At 40.4% G+C, this 23,691-nt stretch overlaps 1 protein-coding gene across 1 annotated transcript in view; it reads left to right on the plus strand.

Moving 5' to 3' along the window:
• The window catches only part of NRXN3 (neurexin 3), a 600,687-nt gene that overhangs the window by 226,984 nt on the left and 350,012 nt on the right, over window positions 1-23,691 (plus strand). Inside the window, exon 2 of the mRNA XM_015144213.3 lies at window positions 22,725-23,026. The gene's annotated coding sequence lies outside the window, so the exon portion shown is untranslated. The remainder of the gene's footprint in view (window positions 1-22,724; window positions 23,027-23,691) is intronic.

Here is a 23,691-nt window from a genome sequence, read left to right on the forward strand (position 1 = left end):
CTTTGAAATTGCTGACACTTTCAAGCAAGATGGGCTAATTTCTCTGAAATGAAGCTGGAAATTTGGGTTTGTGACAGTGAGCTTGACACTTATTACCTTACTAATAGGTAGTAAGCATATACCCTCTATGTCCCACAAAGATTTACATAGAGGGTATATGCTTACAACCTATTAGTGCTAAGACATTGGTTCTGTGAGATGAGGCTTTTCTGGTTGGCAACTAAGGAAGTTATGTTCATAATTTAAAGTGAAGGGATGGGATGGGATAGAGCTAGATCAGTGCCCCATGGTGCTGCAGAATGAGTGATAACTTGGAGAATATTGCCCCCTACTCCCCGCCCAGCTGCCAGTTTGACTAGCCTTTCAAATAGCATTCACTTGTCCTCAATTCTCACCCAAGACAAAACATGCATGACTTGGAACAATAAAGCAAACATATTTCCAAAATGGCCAGGGCAGAACAGTGAAAAGGTACTTTGGTGTATCTTATGCCACATTTCACAGATCTTTTGTTCTGTGATGGTTTATGGAAGTGAAATACTTTATTATGTAAAATTCAGCCTGTTTTTGTTTGTTTGGCTTTTTTTTGTTTTTGTTTTTGTGATACTGCAGATCCATTTCACTATAGCCAAAGGACACGCGTTTGGGGTCTGGGGATCCGTCAGAGGATTCTCTCTTCTTCTGGTCCCACAAAGCAATCTTGAGCCTTAGAAAGGAATCCTAGGAAAAGCGAACAGTCTTCCACTGACATCCATTCTTTCTTATAGCTCACAATGAATACTGCCTCTTAAAGTGTCTTCTTAAAGTGGTACAAAGAGAGCACCTCTGTGAGTGCAGGGTGATTGGGCACGCAGTAGGAGAAGCACTCAGGGTTAGCAAGTGATTTTCCTGACACAAAACCATTTGTTGGCAAGATTTGTGAGAGAAACATTCTGGATTTTGTATTTCTTGACCTTTTCGTGCTTTCATTTGGTAAACTTGGCAAAGCAGAAGCTTTATCTTAAAAATTGTTGTGGTTTTGTATTAAGCTCTTTTGAAATAACTGATATGACTTATTTTGCTTTAAGACTTAAAGTACAATTTTTAATAAGCTGGTACCATTTATTAATTACTTGCTAATGATCCCAGCACAGTGCTTTCTGTATATTATGTCTCTTTGTCTCTATAAAAAACCCCAGGACTTATAAATTATTATTTTTCTCTGATTTGCAGATGACTAAACTGAAGCTTAAAGAGATTAAGTAATTTGCTGAAAATCACATGACTTATAAGGAGGGATGAAATTCTTTCTGACTCCAAAGCCTGAGCAATATTTCAGCACTGCCTTCCTTTATACATTCTGTATGTTAATTCAATGTTTTCCTCCCTTTCAGGCTACGGAACTCAGATTTCATGAGAAGTTATAGTTCTATTCTCTAGAATTTTTCAGTAACCCTTCTGTCTTTTCAGTAGAAAGGGAGAGTTGTTTCAAAAATAGGTAACTACTTATTAAGAAAGGCCTTTGACAATCTCTAATGTGTGAAAAATTCTTTTTGGCCCCTGGCATCTGATGACTCAAATTGTCAGTTGACTTGTTTGCTAACATGTTTTAGCTTCCATCACTCCCTTCCACAGACAGCATAAATAATTGGCCATAGTAGATAACCATGCTACAGTAGATGCCATTCATTTATAGCAATAGCCATTCTATAACAGATGCCATTCATTTATTTTCTTTTCCTTTATTTTTTTTTGAGACACAGCCTCACTCTGTTGCCCAGGCTGGAGTGCAGTGGCGTGATCTCGGCTCCCTGCAACCTCCACCTTCCAGGTTCAAGCGATTCTCCTGCCTCAGCCTCCTGAGTAGCTGGTATTTATAGGCACATGCCACTACGCCTGGATAATTTTTGTATTTTTAGTAGAGCCAGGGTTTCACCATGGTTGGTCAGGCTGGTCTCAAACTTCTGACTTCAGGTGATCCGCCTACCTCCGCCTCCCAGAGTGCTGGGATTACAGGTGTGCGTGAGCCACGGCGCCTGGGCTGATGCCATTCATTTAGAATAGTCATTCTTTTATAGTAGATAGCCATTCTGTAGTAGATATTATTTTCTATACTAGCATTACCCCTTACCATCTGACTAGAAGAAGAATAAGTAAGTGATTAGAAATAAGGCTCCTGGTTATAGGGTTGGTTACCCAATGAACAAGATGACTTGATTATTGTGCCCTTTCAGCCCAATGTAGGATTTTCTATGGACTGTGATTGAGAGCAGACACCTACAGATTTGTTTGCTTTACATATATAGCTGAATAGTCAAAATGCTATATTCACCTCAAATGGAGTCAGGATAAGCATTATGAAAAGTCAGAACTGGCAGTTGCTAGGTGATGTAATTTGAGGGACTCCATGGAGCATACCCTCCAAAAAAACTGTTTCTGATGCCTGAAATTCCACAGTTATGTCTTGATTACATTGGATTGAGCAACAGCTCCTCCTTTAAAAAATGAAAATTCTTCTCACACATGGAGGTAACTATTATGCCCCTAACACACTGGGTGCTTATTAAGCACTTGAGGCAGAAGAAAGGCTATGGATGAATGAAGAGATGGAAAAGGTTGTGCAGTGAACAATTTTGCTGAGAGCTGGCATGGCAAGAGGCGGGGCAGTATGCCCACTGCACAGGGGCGGGGCCAGGTGCTGGATGCTGCACAATGGGAACATGCTCCCCTCTGCCATCTCTTGTTGGGAAGAGGCTCACACAGCCTTTCCAGAAGAGAATTGCAGGACCAAGCAAAGCGCACTGGGAAACAGAAGGATCTGAAAGTCTAGGATGGCAGGATAGATTGGAGAGCAATAAGCAGACAACCTGGGGAAGAGCCCTGGCCTGGGACTCAGGTGATGGGGTGAGAGTCCTGGCTCTGCATCTGGCTAGCTTTGTAACCCAGTCCCAGGTCTCCTGACCTCTTGACTTCCTGTTCCTCTGTGTGTGTGTGTGTGTTTGTTTGTTTGTTTGTTTGTTTTGAGAAGGAGTCTCGCTCAGTCGCCCAGGCCGGATTGCAGTGGCGCGATCTGGGCTCACTGCATCCTCCGCCTCCCAGGTTCAAGCGATTCTCCTGCCTCAGCCTCCCAAGTAGCTGGGACTACAGGCATGCGCCACCATGCCTGGCTAATTTTTGCATTTTTAGTAGAGACGGGGTTTCACCTTATTGGTCAGGCTGGTCTTGAACTCCTGACCTCATGATCTGCCCATCTCAGCCTCCCAAAGTGCTGGGATTACAGGTGTGAGCCACTGCACCCGGCCCCTGTTCCTTATCTTTAAAATTAGGGCATTTGACTAAGGACATATCCAAGCTTCCTTCTAGTTACGAATAATACAATATTTTTAAAAAATGTGCTTGAATCTTATGAGAAACACGAGGGATTATTATCTTTGCTTTCAAGATTTATCTGTTATAGAGTATAAGATAAGCCATGGGACTTGCTTCTCTCCCAACTCACCACACCCAAAAGGTATTAATCTTGGTAAGATCCCACAACCAACACTATGCTTTGGCAAGAGCTTGTGACTAATCGAAGACCAGAAATACTAATCTCTTACGTCAAAGGAACGTTACTGGCAACCTCCTTGTACTCTGCAGGGAGGCATGGTCCTCTTGGACTTAGCCTGGGTTGTCTGCATCTGGGAAGAACTTGGACAGGAAAGACCTATGCACAGGAGCTGAAAGGGAACCTTTTTATCTTCAGACTGGGAGGACACAGGTTAATTCCTCCACCAGAGGTGCAGGAAAAATGATGCTCAGCAATCAGTCACAGCCTTAGAACTTCCCCAGGCTTGCATCCCTGGAAGGCTGAAGTAAGCTTTGGAGCTTCAGAGCAGGCATCAGTTGATGGATCTGAGTCCATGTGTGCATGAGGCTCAAGGTTACCTGGTGAGGCAGTACAGGGCAGTAGTAAAGAATGAATAAAGGATTTGGGGTCAGCAAAACCTGGTTTTGATCCTCAATGCTACCTCTTACAATGGACAGGTTACTAAGCCTCAACTCCCATGTCCGTAGAAGAGACTATCACAGCACTTGTCTCTGAGTTGTGACGGCTCCATACAATAGTCCAGGCAAGGAGGTAAGCCTGGTGCTCAGCATTGACCAGCTATCTAGAATTGGTCATTGCCATTATTATTAAACAGTGCAGCCCTATGGCCAGTGAAAAACAACTTTTAAGGCAACAAGGCACTTGTAGCATCCAATCTGGGGAACCACTTAGAACCCAGGAAAGGAAATTGCACTCCAGCAACACCTGACCCTTCTCAGATTCACTTCCCTTTACATAGCTTGTTACTTGGTGAGCTTTAACTACCGTGCACAGCTCTCGTCTCTTCAAGGGTGGGAGGATTGCACTGCAAATATGTCTAAAAAGGCACCTGTGTCAGTATAGTTTGTGTCATATTCAACAGGGAGAGCAAAATGAAATGCATCTTTCACAGATCTGTAGAAAACAATCATCATGGGTACTTCCTAAACTCCATCCAGAGAGTTAAAGGGATGAATCGTTATTATTTTTCCCTTCAAAATAAATATCAAGAATTTAAAACTACATATATTTTTTTGACTTCAGGAATGTATGTTTGCTGACAAGTAATTTTATTGCAAAATATTGAGAATGTTCTGACCTCTATGTGAACGGATGTACATATATCTCCCCGAAGTGGTCTGTGTCAATGTTAGATAAAAGTTATTCATGTATTTTAGATGAGATGGAAGAGGAATGCAGTTTGCCAAGGAGTGATGACATAAAGGAATGTGCTTATGGGGTCTTTAGAGGGCTATTCCTGCCTGGAGGGTTTTTGAGGGTAGGTATGAGGCCAGGTGGGTGGCTCCTCTGTGTTATTGAAAAAAGGAGATTGTCTTTCAGAGAGCACTGAGGCCTAGAGCACTCTTATCACTTGGAATGCCTGTCAGGCCTCACAGAGAGTGGAGAAGCATTTTATATATCACAAGCCATTGCATGCCATAGCTTCTCCTTTTCTTGTCCCCTTTATTTTCCCCTACCAGCATAGCTCTCAGATTCATTAACAACCCTTTCATGCCTTCTACAGCCACCAGGAAGAGAAATAAAGAGGTCTGGGAGAATCCAATCTTCTTCAGCTTGTCCTTTTTCACTCTCTTAGCTTTTTTTGTCTGTTTGTTTCTCTTTCCCTCTCTCCCTCCCTCCCTTCTCTCTTCTCTCTCTCTCTCTCATTTTTGTTAGACTGCTCTGCATCAGGCTAGAGTTTCTTTTTCAATTTCCCTCTTCTTTCACTGTTTTTAATTGTTTCAGTGCCTTTGTTTTTCCCTAGACTTGAGCACAGTGGGAAAGGTCAGCTGGCAGAAGAGGGGCTGTACACAGCTGATAAGGCCTTCAGGAGACTGGATTGGAGTCATTAGGCAGCATTCTCTCCCTGAAGTGGTAGAGGCAACACTGTTGCAGGGGGAAGAAAAAAAGAGCTCAATGAGTAGAAAAGGCAACTTATATCAAGTGAGCAGCTTGGCTATGTGAGTGCTAAGCAGTGCACTGCTTACCCAGAGCCCTTTTCCAGTGGCAGGTGCTGCCCAGTGCCAGCTCCAGTGACTCTGGGACATTGATAGAAATGTGAATCTGGATGAGGCACACATGCAGGAGGCTTGGAGGAAGGACTCAACTAGGAATTAGGCATCTAACATCCTGGAAATCAAAGCTGTCTCGTTAATATATCTGCCTCATGGTTATTTTACAACTAATGCACTTATATAAAAATCAGAAAGCCTGGGTTCTGGTCTTGGGTATATTGCTGATTACTTTGGGAAAGCATTAAACTATACTAGCCTTATAAAAAGAAGTAGAAAATGTGTGGTTTTTAAAGCACTTTCCATAGATAATATCTAGAATTCATCTTACTGATTTCATTTGCAAAGTAGAAGTGAGGAGGATACCCCTTCTTGGACATGGCTGTGAAAACCAGTTAATTCCTTTTTATGTAAGTACCTTGAGGTAAACCCAAAGTCAAAGCCCTTGGAACTCATCCAAATAGCCTATCAAAAAAATTCATGATGGGCTACTGCAGAGCTTTTAAAGAAATGGACATCTTCCAGAATGGGAAAAAGAATAATTGATATGGATAATACCATGGCATTGCATAATTCTTTTTTTCTTTTTTTAAGAGACAAACTCTTATGCTGTCACTCAGGCTGGAGTGCAGTAGTGTGATCATGACTCACTGCAGCCTCGAACTCCTGGGCTCAAGCAATACTCCTGCCTCAGCCTCCCAAGTAGCTGGGAATATAGACACATGCCACCATGCCCAGATAATCTTTTTATTTTTTGTAGAGATAGGGTCTCTTTGTTGTCCAGGCTGGTCTAGAACTACTGGCTTCAAGTGATCCTCCTGAGTCACCAGGATTGCAGGCATGTCAATATGGCTCAGCAAATTCTTTATGTTTTCAAAACTTTTTTTTTTATACTTCACAATAACCTGATTTAAAGATACTTCCTACCATAATGTGCCTGAAAAATATGACATGCTAAAATCTGACAGAACTCCTATTTTCACTGTCCACCTGGCACACAACAAGTATTCTCAATAAAGGTTTGCTCAATGAATGAATAAAATGATTGAGTGAATGAGTAACTTAAAGCCTTCAAGTAACACATAGTTAACTGTGTGTATTTGGCTCTCCTTGGTCAAGCCCAGTAATGGTTGGGTACAAGGAGGAATTGGGGTAGATAATGTTGGCCATAAAGGGTATAATCTGGTTATATTGGTAGTTCTGCTGTCTTGCCATAGAAAAGGGAGCCAAAGGGTAATAACTAGAGCTCTGTTACCTTGGGAGGCCCTTGGGAAAGAGCCACTGTCCAGGCTAGCAACCACAGAAGCCCTAGAAGATCATATAGTGAATTGCTTAGCTCCTGCTCTCACTGCAGTGCCTTTTACCCAAAACAAACTCTTGTTTTAGTAGGAGAAGCAACAAGGTTGGAGTTACACCCAAGTCTAGCTTCATTCTAAATTCCCTTGTCAATTATTATTCTAATTGGATGGCCCTGGACCCCTTAATCTCAGCTCCCCTCCTTGAAAACTATCAATAATAATACCTAAATTGGTTGTTGTGAAGATTCTATGAAAGATTAATACAAAGCCAGAGATAAAGCCCTGATACACAATAAGCTTCAAAAATGGTACCTGGCATCATCACTATCATCACCCCCATTTCAGGGGCTCTGGGAGTTTCCTGGTATGAAACAGTGATCGTGATGCTTACTGTCTAAGGTTATAGAATTGAGGAGATGATATTTGTAAAGAGCCTCTTGCAATGACAGGCATGTAGTAGAGAGAAAATAAGTATTGGCTCCTTTCCCTCTCCTTTCTTCTATGATGTCTTCTTTCTTTTCTACTTTAGCCGAGGTAGTGGTACATCATTACTCTTTCACAAAGTGACACAACGTCATTGAGGAATGCTCAAAAGTCCCCAGGAGATGAATGCTCATAGCTGGTTGAAGCAGACGTAGGAGGGTAGCATAGAGGGGAAGGAGGAATGAGCAGCACTCGGGAATGCAAGACAGATCTTTTCTGCCAAACCTAGGTGCACCAGAGGCTCCCATCCTAAAGCTTTTGTGAAGTTTCTGCCTGTTCCTGGAGTTATCCATGTAATCCTTGAGAGAACACTTCTGTTTGTACAAATCATTCCATACAACGTAATTAGCTACTTATAATACAGAGGACACTTGTGATCCCAAATTCAAACAATTGAAAAAGCAAACTCAGTTTATTCATGGTGGTGTACAATGATCATTGATAATGAGCTAGATGACTGTGAGGTGCTATGGAATCTCAAAGACTCTTCTGAATTCTCAAAGGGAGTTCACCTTATTCATAGGATGACTTTAGGTTAGTAGAAAATAATGGCTTTAAAAAGTGATATACCATAGCAATGAATACATTACTTATATTGTTCATGTGATTACTAGTTCTTCAAAAACCAAAATGCCAAATTTAAAAATGATTAGAAATTAATAGCCAACAAAAACATCCCACTAACTCAATGCCTGTTCTTTGCCAATGATTGTAGCTAATGGAGAGTTTTTACTTGATGTGCTTTATTTTTTTACCTTCTGACATCTGATCCATGTAGAATGACCAGCCATCCTGGTTTTCTAGGAACCAGCTATTCTAGTACTGAAAGTCCTGGTGAACTTCTCATTTCTAGGCAAATTGGGATGGCTGGTTACTCTACTTGAAGCACCTGGTGGACCTCTTTTCAGGACAGCACCATGTTTAGACCAACATCTGACTGACAACTCACAAAGAAAAGAATCTCCGGTCCCAGATTATTTATAACTTTTGGATCTTGTTGACAAAGAAAATTTTTATGAAAAAAGAAAATACAGTTGACTACTTTTCTATTTATTTAAATAATAACATTAACAAATTTTGTCTATCATCACTGTCGTTTTATAAGACAGGAAATTACAAAACCAAAAAAGTAGAAAGGAGTAGAATGTTAATTTTACAAGGGTTCTACAGTGATGTGTTTTTCACTATGTTCCCAGTGCCTATCACAGTGTGTGGTGTGGCATAGATCCTACATAAATATTTGTTGAATAAATGAACAGTGTATAAATTTAGCTTTTATTACAAATGTACTACACTCTTCTTATTTTTCTTTTTTTCTTTTATTATTTTGTTTGTTTTTGAGGCGGAGTCTCACTCTGTCGCCCAGGCTGGAGTGAAGCAGCATGATCTCGGCTCACTGCAAGCTCCGCCTCCCGGGTTCACGCTATTCTCCTGCCTCGGCCTCCCGAGTAGCTGGGACTACAGGCGCCCGCCACCACGCCCAGCTACTTTTTTGTATTTTTAGTAGAGAAGGGGTTTCACTGTGTTAGCCAGAATGGTCTCCATCTCCTGACCTCGTGATCTGCCCACCTCGGCCTCCCAAAGTGCTGGGATTACAGGCGTGAGCCACCACTCCCAGCCATTTTTCTAAATGTATTATAGATTGATGAAAACTTTCCCTTAGACCATTGCTTGGGAATCAATAATTGAAATCTAAGTCTGTGGACGGTAGAGTTTTTTGATAGTAAGTTTTTATTGTAAATTATTTTAATGGCATTCTTTTGTTTATGCTAGTCTCATGTTCATTATAGTTGGTGTGGTCCGCCGCCCGTGAGATAATCACTTGGATAAGACCAAGTTTCTGGGCCTTTAAATCAGAGAATCAAGTTCATTTAACGTCCTGTTACATCTCAACTTCTATCCGTAGCAAGATACATCTTTGCAGATACCTACATGGAGAGTTCGCTACATCTGGCAGGGATGAGCCACTGGTCCTCATTTTCTGAATTCCTGGACAATGTTTTTGTGTATTCTGACCAAGTGCTCTTGCTTTTCTTTGTTCTGTTTCATTCATCTACAAAGTATGGTCAGAAACCTTGACCAACTGCTGATATGTACAAATATCACAACCTCTCCAAGTCTGGGATCTCCTACCATAGTTGAGATATCCACATCATTCACAGTTTTGTCATAACTCATGGATAAAAAAAAAATCATTGATGAATCATACCCAGTATTTCTGAAGAGGTTTAGAATTTTGGTTTCATGGATAGTATAGGAAATGTAAATATCCATCATAAATGTCTCTACAAGCTACAAAACTAAACCAATTTGAGTCTTCATGTCAGAGAGTCTTAATATTCTCAGTTTTGTTGTTCTTTTTAATCACAAATCAACTAACCATTTCCCTTTCTGCAGCTACCTTGGCACAATCCCTGAGCATATTTCTGAACTTAGCCCTCTGGGGTCATTGCTCAGATTCTAGCTGTTTGGTCATGGATGGGGTTATTGGGGTGTTGCAGCATCTGTAAATGGTTAAAGGAGAATTAGAGTCAGTGTATCAGGCTCACGCCTGTAATCCCAGCACTTTGGAGGCGGAGGTGGGAGGATCGGGAGGATCAGGTCAGGAGATCGAGACCATCCTGGCTAATTCGGTGAAACCCTGTCTCTACTAAGAAATACAAAAAATTAACTGGGTGTGGTGGCGGGTGCTTGTAGTCCCAGTTACTCGGGAGGCTGAGGCAGGAGAATGGCGTGAACCAGGAAGGCGGAGCTTGCAGAGCCGAGAGTGTGCCACCTCACTCCAGCCTGGGCAACAGAGCAAGACCCTGTCTCAAGAAAAAAAAAAAAAAAGTGGATTTCCTTATTTATGCTCTCATAATTAAGATTATTTTAGCATTTATATCATGTAGTGAATATACACAATTCCCATGATTTTTCCTATTGTTTTATGATCCATATTTATATCCCCAAGTATATGGTTAATACCTCTAAGTATTTGCAAAAATCTAGCCTTATTGAGCAGATAGAGGTTCCTTTAACAGCTATTGAAGGGTGCTTATACTTTACAAAGTCAGATAATGTATGTGAAAGTGGTTTGGAATATGTGACATGCTATGCGAATGTGTATTTTTTTTTTTTTAAAGAAATGAATAGCTCATCTCCCATAGGCATATTATTGACAGGGGGCTTTTCAAAGGATACACCAACCTAAATAGGAAGCAGCATGATCTAGTGGAAAGCATGTAGTCTTTGGAGGTTAACATTGGCTTGTATTTTGGATCTGCTTCCAACTAGAAATTGTAGAGGATTTAGTCCCTTCTGAGCCTTAGTTTTATCATCTGAAAAATGGGCTAGTAAAACTTTATTTCACAGGGCTTTTGTGAGGGATAAATAAGAAATATACCAAGTATCCTAATAAAAAATTCTCATTTCAGATGAAATATGAGCATGTAGATATGCTATCTCTGTTAATAATTCATTTGTTCTGTGTTGTTTTGAACTCTTGTAACTTTAAATCACTAAAACAGGTTAATTCTTGTCCAATGCTATGTATATTGTGTTTGTTTAATTGGATCATAATACAGGTTCAATAAATGTTAATTTCCTGTTCTTTGTATGCTATAGCAAAAATAAAAAATCTTCTGATGCTTAAAAAGACTGGTAATAGACTGAGATGAAGAAATGACAAAAATGAAATAAATACTTTCTTCTAGTTTTATGCACAATATCAGTACTATAATTGAATATGCAATCACTAAAGATTTTCTTCTTTATTTAGGTTTCTTGAATCAGGTCACTGATTTTTAAGTCTGCGTCCATTTTGGAGAACTCTCCCTCCACACTCCCTTTCAACATATCCCATCCTCTTCCACCTCTCCATTCAGATTCTTTCATTTAATTATTCCAGACCCCGGGAATTAGCAGTCCCTTCTTGAAAGCATTGGAATGGGGCAATTTTAATTTTTATCAGTATCAGCTTCCTCCTCCTCACTGCCATATTTACCTCTTTGGGAGGAAAAGGAAGTGCATATGTAGCTATAAAAGAAGACATAGCCCAGGTTTCTAGAATTTGCACCTCCACATTCTCAGATTTCCCCAGTCTGTGTCTCTGAACAGGGTTTTAATCACTTGGGCTCTTGTCCTTGGCACTGAAAGCTTTAAGAGTACTGCAGAAATGGTAAATTAACCACATTTAACAAAACAGAAAATTTTCATTGTGTCATAAAAAGCCTTATTGATCTTGTCCAGGCATTGACTCCAGGTCCTTTTAACAAGCCACTCTGTCTAGACTTGCAGGCTAGAGCCCACCATGCTAACAAAGGAGGAACTGGGCTGCCCTCCCTCCCCCTGCAGGGGAAGGCTAAGAGGGTGGGCGCAGATTTAGGCTTCTCAGGGCTGATTTTCTTAAAGAGCTAGCATGATTTTATTCTGCTGTGGAAAGGAAAAGCATTAGGAGGCTTGTGGCAGATGTACCTGTCACTTATTCCAGACTGCAGCCTTGTTTGACTCTCTGTATCTGCCGTGGAACTCCCCCATGGTAACAGATTAAAGTGTCTTCCATATCCCTCAGCTTCCAGCAACATTTCCTCCTGTTGCCCTTAGGAATCTAGACTGAACTCTGATGCCAAGGTACTGAACAGTGGGTCTCCAGAAAGAGCAGGGAAAGCAACGATGGGGCAGGAGGAGGAATTGGCAACTGTAGAATCACTGTGACCAACGCAACTTCATTTCAATTCAATTCCGCAGATCTTTACTTAACAAATTTGGGTAAACAGGAGATTTTGAAAAGGCAAGAAAAATTGTAGCTCACAGCGTATGGTTAAAAAGTTGACACCCATAAATCAAGTAACCAAAGAATCATTCAAGATTTATTGGGTGGCTAGATGTTTTATTGGCAGCAGAGATTTAACTTTTCAAAAAATGATAAAGTATTTCAAACATAAAACATATAGAACCTATAGTAGAGGATATTACATATGTTGCTTTACCCATCACTCAGATTGAACAAATCTTAATGTTTTGCCATTTTTGCTTTATATCTTTTTGTAAAGACTTAGTCATGTTCGAATACCTCCCTGGTTCCATTTATTCTCTTCCTCCTCCAAAGTAACCACTACCTGAAGTTGATGGGGAGATTTTCTGTATACATATTTCTTATTCTTGTTACATATGAATAGAGCTGTGGTATCTAATAATTAGTGATCACCGTATAGCTATGTGTGTGTATGTGTATATGTTAGTGGAGGTCAGTTTTATCAACCCCTCACCATTTATATTCATTATTTTCCATATATTCTGGGCTGAAGGAAGGACATGTTAAGTAAAATTCTTTAACACCTTATACTTCCCTGTTCACCACCCAAGCAAAGCTTGGTACCAGTTCTAGATCCCACTTTCCTATTTTAGGATCAGGAAGGTTCACATAATATCTGGTTGTCTTGTTTTCTCTAGATACTTAAAGGTGGGGAGTTATACTGAAAATATAATTTAATTGCAGATTTATTAAGGCAGGAGGTAGATTACATGATCTTCTAAGATTTCTTCTGACACTATGGTGATAATTGTTACAGAGAATTCTTGTTTTCATCTTGGACTAAAGAGATATTTGATAGAAATAAATATTGTAAAGTTCATCTGGTAAAAAATTCATACTTATTGCTTTGAAATATCTAAATATCTGTACGAGTTTTCCAAAATTCTGAAACCTTCATGACTTCTATATTATTTTCTAAACATGTATGTGTGAATATAGTGAGTATCTAATTTTGGTAGCAATTAGGGTTGGTATGTGTGCTACTATATATAAAAAAAATTTCAGATGCTCTACTTCCTGCTCTAGATTCATTGTGGATATTTTTCATTATTATTAATTTTGTTCATATCAAAATTATACAAAAATATACAGTGTTGCTAGGGACACAGACCTCTCCTTTCCAACTCTGTGTCCTTCCTAACATTTTTTTCCTTATGAAGTCCACAGAATGTTGTGTGACAGTGTGGCATTTGCTATTTTGGTATAATAGCCTTAGTTATTGAGTGCTTTTGATGATTCTTTTTGGTCTTGGCCAAGAGTGAAAGGATATGTAAGTTTGTGGGTATGTGTATATTCCACAACTTTTTGTTCAAAAACTTTAAAATTCAATGTGAAACTTATTTTGTGGAAGTCAATTCTGGTTAAGTTCTCCACCATCCTAATTACTCATATACTCTGTGTAACTTCAAGAAATGTATTTTTAGGAAACACTTTGGGCTAGAGCTGGCTTTGCAATTATTGATATATTTTCTTGTCATCGAACTCACGTGGCTCCAGATGTGCCTGTTATCCCTCCAGTCACAGTGAAAGCAACCCAAGGACCAGTTTGATATCCTGAATTTCTCCTAATACCTTTATTTCGGTGCCTATTTCAATGTTTGTTGAGCGCTGAGGTGACAGCCATAACATTTCCCTTTGATTTCTGAACTGATTGTGTAAGACATAAGAGTCAAATCATAATTGTGTCAAGGATCCAAATATCAGTTCTACTGCTGGTAGAGTTAGAGGATGTGGCGTTTACTGCAGTCAAATTGGGCTTCTTTATAATTTTTCCCTTGAATTAAACTCACCTACTCAGCAACAGGTAGAAGAGCCAGACAACTGCAGGCCTTCTTCCATAAGGGCTGAGTTTACTGCGATAAGGATTACTGCTTGCGACCGCCTAAAGGAGATCTCACAAGCCTTGTAGAAAAAAGTAGAATAAAAGGCAGGTCACCTGGGAATACTGATTATCTAATTAGGAAACGTAGAACTAGTGTATCAGACCCTTACTACAGCACCAAGCAGATGAATCACTCAGGAGAATGAATAAAGGAGAGATGGTCAAAGTGTGACTCCAAAATTATTCTCTTCTGGGGAATGGGGAGGAGATGTTCACATGGAGTCATGGGGGCAGGGAAATGGATTCCCTCTGTAAGATGGACTGCACTATTTGTGTTCAATGCTTGTTTGATTGACTGACCCAGAATTAAAATGAGAAACGAATACTGAAAGAAGCATAATTACAGTTTTGTTTATATGGATCTGGTGGTTAAGGGGAAGTAAAATGTACAGTGCATTGCATAAATGATTGTAAGTGGGAAGACAGGTGTGTAGTACCATTGGCTCAGGTTGTGTATTTATTTTTTCATTTTTAATTTTTTTAGCAACATCCATCCTATCTTAGAAATGTCTCCTGGATCGCTATATTACATAAATTATTATAAGTGGGAAGATAGGCAGTACAATTGTGTGCAGTACAATTGGCAAACAATTGGCTCATGTTTTGTGTTTTTTTTTATTTATTTTTAATTTTTAGCAATATCCATCCTATCTTAGAAATGTCTCCTGGCTCCCTCTTCACATCTCTAGTCATTTGTCCACAAACTGGACCCCTGGTACAATACAAGTATAATTCTGCCACTCATTAGCTGAATTTCTTCTCTGCTAATTCCCCATCCCCAGTGCTCAAGAATGTTGTAGAGAAGGCCCCAGTCTGCATCTTGAACCTATACACGTGTCCATTGCTCTAGCCACCTTGCACTTTTCACCTTCTCCTAAATACTCTGTGCTCTTCTAATGACCACACCAATGGATATGCCGTTTCTTCTAATGAGCATTTCATTCCTCCCTTTGTAGGTAAACTCCTATTCATAACTCAAGACACATTTTAAGTATGACCTCCTGTATGGAACCTTCTCTTATGCCCAGGTTCAGTTATTCTCTCTTCTGTGTGCCTATATCACCTACCAAACACTTAACTACACTGGTAATTATTTGCTTGTGCATGCCTTCTCAACAACAACAATGATAGCTAACACTTCTATGGCTGGGAACTGGGCCTAGAACTTTATTGTATTCCTGCCTCACAGCAACTCTATGAAATATGTACTATGGTTATTCCCATTTTGTAAATTAGAGAAAGAAGGGTTAGAGAAGTCAAGTAATAAGCTAAAGTTCCATAGATTTAGGTAAGTTTCAGAGCTGGGTGTCAAACCCGCGTCTGTCTGATTCAAAGCTTTTATCATTACAGTTCATACCGTAAATCCACTGTTCAGCCAGGCAGAGTGCCCTGTTAACATGAATCTGTTGTCAGGGCCTGGCACATAGCAGGTATTCAAAATTTTTCAGCTTTACAATTCCTTTTTGTCTGTAAAATGTCAGCTAATGATTTATACTTACAAGGTTGCCATGTGACTTAAGTGCATTCAGCACTGAACACATTACCTGGTGCATAGTAGGCACCTGTGAATCTTTACTTCTTAAGTGAATAAACAAAAATGTAACTTTTATTGTAATGCAGTTGACAGCAATTCAGTCTTTAGGATACCATTAGCTTTCTAGTGATTTCAGTGAAGCGTGGTTTTCCAGGCCATTCTTCTGTGGACGGAGGCAGCTTCCCTCACCAGGATGCTGGCTGTTTATTTTCCAACTGACAAGTTGATTTACTATTTTCCTTCTCATCACTTTCAAGAAGCATCTGCAGGCTAGTGAGTGACCCAGGCAGTGTGGAAAAGTCCATTTATTTCTCTGCTGCGTCTTTCCTACAGAGAGTCTGAGGATAAGGGTTGGAAATGGCCTCAGGAGGTCAGATTTCCTGTGTGTTTTCTTTTGTAGTGCAGGATTGCTCAGGGCAACACAATTTCCTGTCTGCTGGTACACTCTGCTTTTAAAATACCTGTGTGATGGGATGTGGCAGGTAAAGGATTTTGTTGTTTGTCCTTGGGGGATGGCTCTGCAGTTTGATCTCTCTTAATGCTTTCTTTGGCCCTAAAATACATTGTAAGGGAAATGAGACAGGGAGAACCAAGAGTGCAGTTCACTTGTGCAATCTTTTGCCTTTCAACACAATCATTCTGTTCCTCCCTAAATTCTAGCAGGAAATGTCGTTAAGTGTACAATAGAATTCACTCCACTAAAAGGATTTCTACTTTCCCCTCATTTTTGCAAATATGATCATCTCACAGCTCAGCAGATAACTTGGATGTCTGCTCACAGCTTCCTAAGAGGCTCTTAGAGGTAGGTGTTCCTGTTCAGTGTATTGGATTCTTAGCAGGTTGGATAGTAAGGAAACAGACTTGTAGAGGAATGAACTCATACTTGCCATATTTTTTTTTTTTTTGCCAGCAAAAATACTCAAATTGCTGTTTTAGCTCAAGATACCTTTCAGCAATAAGGGTATATGCAGCCCCTCCATCCCCCAGGAATGAGTAGAATTGTGCTATCGTGGACTTATTCCCTAGACATTTATTTCTGCAGTTGTGTACCCTTTTGCCTTGGACCCATTACTTCTTTTGTCATTGCTGAGGCTTCTTTGCCTGGAAAGCACTGGCCAGAATTGGGTGATCTGTGAGTTCGTGACTTGAGAACCTTCAACCTCTGATTGCAGTTGCACTGGTGGAGAAGGCACAATATAGCCCCTGCTGGGTTTGTCTTCACCGAGAGCAAATGAGTTCACAGGGTGGCCACAAGACCACAGGCCATCTCTTTGCCTAGCAGGCAAGGCAATAGTAGTCCATGTGTTTTTTTGCCTCATTAGTTTCCAGGTGGGCCAGGCCAGGATGGGCAGCCAGGTTATCTTTGCATGAATACAGGCTAAAGTACTGCGCTGTGCTGCTGTTTGAGGCCAGTTTGAAGGACAAAGGCTGCATGCTACAGTGAGAACAATTTCGCTGTGTCTCTGAGGCTCATCATCAGGAAGCTGGCTCCCACTCCTTTTCTGGAGCTCAGCAGGTGTTCTTCACAGGACCACTGACTACAGCCACTTCAGAGGGGTCAGCATTTTAACAGGCTCTTCTAAGTATCTAAAAATTCCATTTCTAAGGCTCTCTGTTGGAGGTAAAGAGTGTTATCTTCTCAGATTGGCTTTTTCTTTTCAGTTTGGTGCTGAGAATTTGGAAGGAAAGTCAATGTACTCCCCTACTTGCCTGCTTGGTTTCCTGCTGCCTACCAGGGCTCTTGCCTACCATTGTCACTAGTTTTACCTTTCAACAGATTTAACTTCATGCAGCTGCAGAATATCAGATACAGGGTGCTAGGCATCTGCTTTGGGAATCTGAGTTTCTGGCAAAGTAGTGGTATGGTGTAGTAGCAAAAGCAATGGAATGAAAATCATGGCATTACAGTTTTGGAAATGGCACTCTGTAGTACCTTGGACGGCCCCTGTAAACTCTGTGTGTCTCTATTTCCTCACATTGGTGTAATCATAGCAAAATGACCTCACAGAGCATTGAGAGAATACCAATAATAATTAAGAAAGCATTTGGAAATCCACGACACATCTAGATACATGTAAATGCCTGCTTGCAAATGGTCCTAGAATCCTTCTTTATCAATGCCTGACGTGTTTTCATTTTCAGTCCTTTCTTGACTAATTCTTTGTCTTTTCCTGTCAAATTTTACCTTTGGTCTTCGGCTTTCCAATGATTGCACTTGGATCTTAAGTATCCACACTTTGGTTTCCTCCTGTGTTCTCTGGCTTGCTGGTGTCTCTGCCTCTCTTAGGTTGTTCTGCAAGGAACTTCTGCTTACATTCTTGCCCAGTGAAGTGCAAACCTCACTATATCCGGGAACTATATCAACATCTAGGCTGAACCAGTTCCAGGCAACCCCTGAAAAAGTAGTTCAAATGTATTTCTAAAAGATTATGCAATCTCTTAAAAATACAGATTGAATCCTTCTATCCCTCTCAGTAAAATTATGCAGTGGTTCCCTGTAACTTATAGAAGTTCAATTTTTTTGCCCTCAAAGCCCAGTCTGGGTTTTTAAGACACCAAGCCATAGGAATGGCAGGCCTAATTAAACAGTTATATGCATTTTCCCCACACTTCTTAGATTGCATAGTAATAAAATATAACACTGAGTATTTTAATCTGCTTTGGAATTTCTCAGAGAAATAGAGTGATAATAATATATAAATTATAAGTTGGGTGTCTTTTGGGGGAAAGGAGTGAAGAACAGAATTAAGTAAATGCTTATTAATACTAAGTATGTATCAGTATTGATTTATCCAGCCATTTGAAAGATCAGTACTTTATATATCTTATACAAACTGATTTAAAATCTTGAATTATACATATCTAGATTGCATCTAGTGTTTAATCAATTGGACGCTTACGAATAATGGATAAATGATTTTTTTGTCATACAGAATTGAGCTCTGCTTTTCATGCAGTGAGAATAACACTTTTCATTTTTACACTTATGCAATTGATTGTAAACTTTGGGATAATATAATTTAAATGGAGCTAAACAGTCCATTAGCTATGTCAGTGCCTCCTCTCTTGCCAAGCTGTAGTTTTATGCTAAGCTGTTGTGTACTGTGTTACATAATCCCCTGCATTCATTTTCTCCACCTGTTTAGCTTGAATATATACAAGGTGACTGCATTGTCTCTTCAACCTCCTTCTCAGTATAAACACCAAGTATAAACAGATTTTGGGTGCTATTTTGTTTTTTCTAATGGAGGATTCAAAGGATTGAATAAGGTTAGAAATGCATGTTTGTCACTATTTGGTTTTGCCCGTTTTAGTTACCCTTACTGTCAACTTAGTGTGATTTTCAAGGTGATAAGAGAGTGGTTGAGTCTCAGCTACTAGAAGGAAATTAAGATAGATTGGGGGTCTTATAAGAAAAATCATGTCAGTTGTGCAAGTGTACAAAACAGTGATTTCTTCAAGGTCCTAATTTTTTTCTCCTTCTCCTTTCTAGCCCTTGATATGCTCTTTTAGAGACTGGGTTATTGGGAGGCGGAGGTTGCAGTGAGCTGAGATCGCGCCACTGCACTCCAGCCTGGGTGACAGAGAGAGACTCCATCTCAAAAAAAAAGGCTGGGTTATGCATTTCTAGTGCCTCTTACAACATAACGTGTAGGGAAAATTATTTTATCACTTGAAAATGATATAAATTTGCTTATGTAGGATACGACTTAGAGAGAATATGTCAGTTGTCTATTGTTTGTTGACCAATGGAGGAGATATCCCGACAGGGTAATGCTGATCTTGGTAGCCTCCTCTGACTCAGGGATGAGGTAAACTGAGAAAATTCTTCGTTGGATGAAAAGATTGGGAAGGTTGTGAATGGTTACAGCAATTTCTGTTAAATATTTGCAAAGGAAGGCACTTCGCCACATAAAATCTTCATCGGTGTATTTGCATGGAGATTAGCATAAATATGCATGTGATTTGCATAGGCCTTTTCTTCCTCACATTGGTTTTAGTTCTTATTTATTTATGGTGATATTCTCTTCTCTACACTGATGCCATTTTTTCCCTCTATGGCCTCCCACATAAAAGAAGTGTTTTTGCTTTAAATACAGATCTAGGGAAACATTTCTTTTGGTGAATGAGTGATTCATGTAAGGTGAGAGGAATTGGTTTCTGGCTCAGTTTATTCAAAGTTTGGGATGGTTTGTCAGTCAATGTACCGTTCCATGGAATCATTTGTGGCCTTTGACAAGACAAGTAGGAGCATCTGGAATGTCCAGAGTGATGGGCAAAGGGAAGATAATGAGTGTTTAGACTAAGAAAAGCCCAGACATGCCCCAAGCCCAGAGTACCACAAACTAACTGTGTTGTCTCGGGCAACTCACTTATTTCTAGTCATCAATTTCTTCCATAATAAAATAAGGACATTAAATCAGGCCATCTCTAAAATCCCTTATAGCTCTAAAATTTATTATTTTGACAGACTCCTTGCTCTAATTATATAAAAAATATTAAGCACCATGTAGCACATTAAATAATATCTGGTGCCTTGCTGTTCTGTGTCAAACTTTTCCCCTTTGAAGGGTACTGGATGATTAATTTAAGCTTCTCTTTATAGGCACTACTTTCCTTGCTCATTTATCTCAGTTCAGTGGGCACACAAGGTATAACTTAAATGTTTATAGAAGACACCCATTAATATACCACTTGTGGTGCCAAGGACGTGCACAGTAGTTGGCTCTGTAGAAAAAGAGCTTAGTTGTGATAACGCCGTTTGATTTGTCACCTTCTACTCTAGATCTGGGTCACCTCCAGGTCTCCTGAACAGGGGCTTATCCAATTGCATTTTAACAAAGATGTTTCTTCAGAAATGAGGGGAGAGATCATGACAATAGACAGAACACTAGGGGATTGGATAGATCTACTTCAAACATGCAGACAGTGTTGAATCTCTGCTTTATTATTTTGGGGGGGCTATTTCTGCTAAAATCCAGCATGCGTTATGTGCTCACTACTTAAACATGTGCAAGCTACCCTGTGAGCATTTATAGGTGAACAGGTCTCTTTTGCTTATACCAGTGTGTGTGCAAGCAGACATATGCAGGTAGACACATATGACTGGGCTGCTCTGAAACACACAAGAGAAATTTGATCTCTTCTTTAATTCCCTGGAGTATGAAGCTGAGGTTGATGTTTTAATGATCTCATAATGCTAAGATTAATTTAACAATATGTAGTGGCTAGTAGTCTCTTCACATTATAAAAGCGTCTCCTTTTTACAGCTCTTACTTTATGATGAGAAAATATTTATTTTGCCTAAGAAGTTTACCTGGGGCTGTGATGGTTGATACAGATCTGAGCTGAAGCGGACTTGGCTTTGGTTAATAAGCCTGGATTGTAGTTCCGGCAGGGAAAATAGAATTCTTTCAACCTTATTTTGTAGCCTCCAATCTTTAGAGGGAAACTGTATATCTCAACTATTGTTGCCATTTTCTTTTGGTAATGAGGTACGTTTGATAGCTTTTGACCAACTCTGGTATGAGTTAGACCATTCTAAGTAAGGCTATCTGGCAAGAGGACAAATGGAATTTCATAACACTGTGTGTCAAAATTATAAATTGAAAAAACAAATAATTAAAGAAAATATATTTCATCCTCTTACCTTGACAAATATACCTTTATAACTACTTGGAAAGCCAGGTTCAAATTTAGAATTTTTGGATTCCTTGGAGTTCTGCATTGGGAAATAGCAGCACAGGGGGAACCAGCCAACCCCTAGTCCTCAGCCTATGGTCTGCTCCCTTCTCTTCCCACCTTTGGCTTTGTCCTATATCATGCCCCAGCCTCATGGACAAGCCCTATCCACATTTCTGCAAGTAGTCCCCCATGGCTGCTCCTCAGACCTTGCAAGATGTATGGTTTGCCTTTAGAAAGATGGATCCAGGGCTGGGCGTGGTGGCTCATGCCAATAATCCCAACACTTTGGGAGGCCAAGGTGGGCAAATCACAAGGTCCAGAGATTGAGACCATCCTGGTCAACATGGTGAAACCCTGTCTATACTAAAAATACAAAAATTAGCCAGGCATGATGTTGCACGCCTGTAGTCCCAGTTACTTGGGAGGCTGAGGCAGGAGAATCGCTTGAACCCGGGAGGCGGATGTTGCAGTGAGGTGAGATCACACCACTGCAATCCAGCCTGGTGACAGAGCAAGACTCAAAAAGAAAAGAAAAAGAAGGAAAAAGAAAGATGGATCCAGGGAAGAGGCCTGCACAAGCCCTGAAAAACAGGCTTAAGGTTTTTTGACTGGGCAATGAGAAGGTCCCAGTCTATGAACTATTGTCTTGAAAGAGAATATGGGCTCCAGTAGAATGCGATCTTGGCCCCGTGGAACCCTAGTTCCGTGGGGAAGGATAGTTCTGTGGGGAAGAAGAGAATGCCATATTAGCCCCGTGGAACCCTAGTTCTGTGGCCATAGGATAGTCCAACCAGGGTCATCTAAAACAGGATACCCTAGAGCAGAGAGTCTTGAGTTTAACAGTGGTATTGCTGTCTTATCAAAACATACCAAATTCATTCTCTTCCCTTCTCCTTACCTGCTATATCACCTGCTCAGGTCTAACCCCCTGCTTAACAACCCAGCCATGTTCCACGGGGCTTGGGACTGTACTATAGAAACCAAAGTTAGCTGAGTTATTGATGGATGAAAATCAGAGCCAGATCTTTCAGGGTAATTGATTTTTTAGTTATTGGTCAATAAAAGCTACCTGAAGCTAAAGAGTCCTTTGTCAGAACAGTTAATTATCCATTCGAAACCAGCTCTTCTACGAGCATTTAAAAGCAATTCCTGAAGCAAAAGCAACTTGAGCCTCACTTGATCATTTTGCATGAAACGTCCCTTTAGGTTTTTCTTTGAGAAAATGTGAAAGAAAGGCAGCAAGCTCTTTTGCACCATCTTGTTTGTCTTCTACCCTCGTGTGGACACGTCGTTTCTCTGCAGTCACCCCTGCTGCTGGTTTCCCGGGTGTTTCGATATATGACTTGCGGAAGAATGGAAGGGAGTGCTGTGTTGGTATTAGCACAAGAACAGGGGCAGTACCCCTGCGGTGTGTTCTCTTTGGTATTTGCATAGATCTGACTCTTGCCAGACAAGTGTTGACTTCTTTCCTCTTTTCTTTTCCTATAGCTCGAGAGGAGAATGTGGCCACTTTCCGAGGCTCAGAGTATCTGTGCTACGACCTGTCTCAGAACCCGATCCAGAGCAGCAGTGATGAAATCACCCTCTCCTTTAAGACCTGGCAGCGTAACGGCCTCATCCTGCACACGGGCAAGTCGGCTGACTATGTCAACCTGGCTCTGAAGGATGGTGCGGTCTCCTTGGTCATTAACCTGGGGTCCGGGGCCTTTGAGGCCATTGTGGAGCCAGTGAATGGAAAATTCAATGACAACGCCTGGCATGATGTCAAAGTGACACGCAACCTCCGGCAGGTAATGGCTGAGGGGAGAGAATGCCTGGAAGGCTCATCCTAGGTGGCTGGGTAGTAAGTTTGTGAAGCAGGTGACGGGTGTGAGGTGGAGAGGGGTGGAGATTCAGGGATAGAGATGTTAAAGTCTAGCTTTCTCCCAGTCTTCGCAATTTCACATGGAAAATTATTAAAATATGTTTCTCCGCATACTTCAATTCTCCCTCTGTGCTTGTTATTTAAGAAAAAAAAATCAGTTGTATAGATAATAAAAGTTGTAAGTACTTTCATTCCTTTTATTCTGCTTTCCTTTTATCATTTTCTTAATTACATTTGAATCTTATCGTATTATTGTTAAATTCAATTAGGGACGGCATTTTGTTTCTGCAGTTTCGTAGATTTTCCTCATTCTTTGAATATATGTTTTTCTTTTTAATTAAGTTAGCCATTGCCACAATGCCATAATTTTAATTCCTTCCAGAAAAAGTCTTCCTTTTTCTCTTTTAATTTACTACCCTTTCCCAACTATTTTTTTTTTCTTTTACGTTAATCTCTAGCTTTGGAATTAATTAGCCGGGATCTTTCTGAATTCCTCTGTTTCTCTGTTCCTTGATGCGGCGGTCCTACTCTATTGCCCCTGTCTCTCCCTCCGAGACTCTTCAGTTGACTGGGAGGCCTGGAAAGTGGAAG

The sequence above is a fragment of the Macaca mulatta genome, chromosome 7 (genome assembly GCF_049350105.2).
Source record: "Macaca mulatta isolate MMU2019108-1 chromosome 7, T2T-MMU8v2.0, whole genome shotgun sequence".
Taxonomy (NCBI): Eukaryota; Metazoa; Chordata; class Mammalia; order Primates; family Cercopithecidae; genus Macaca; species Macaca mulatta.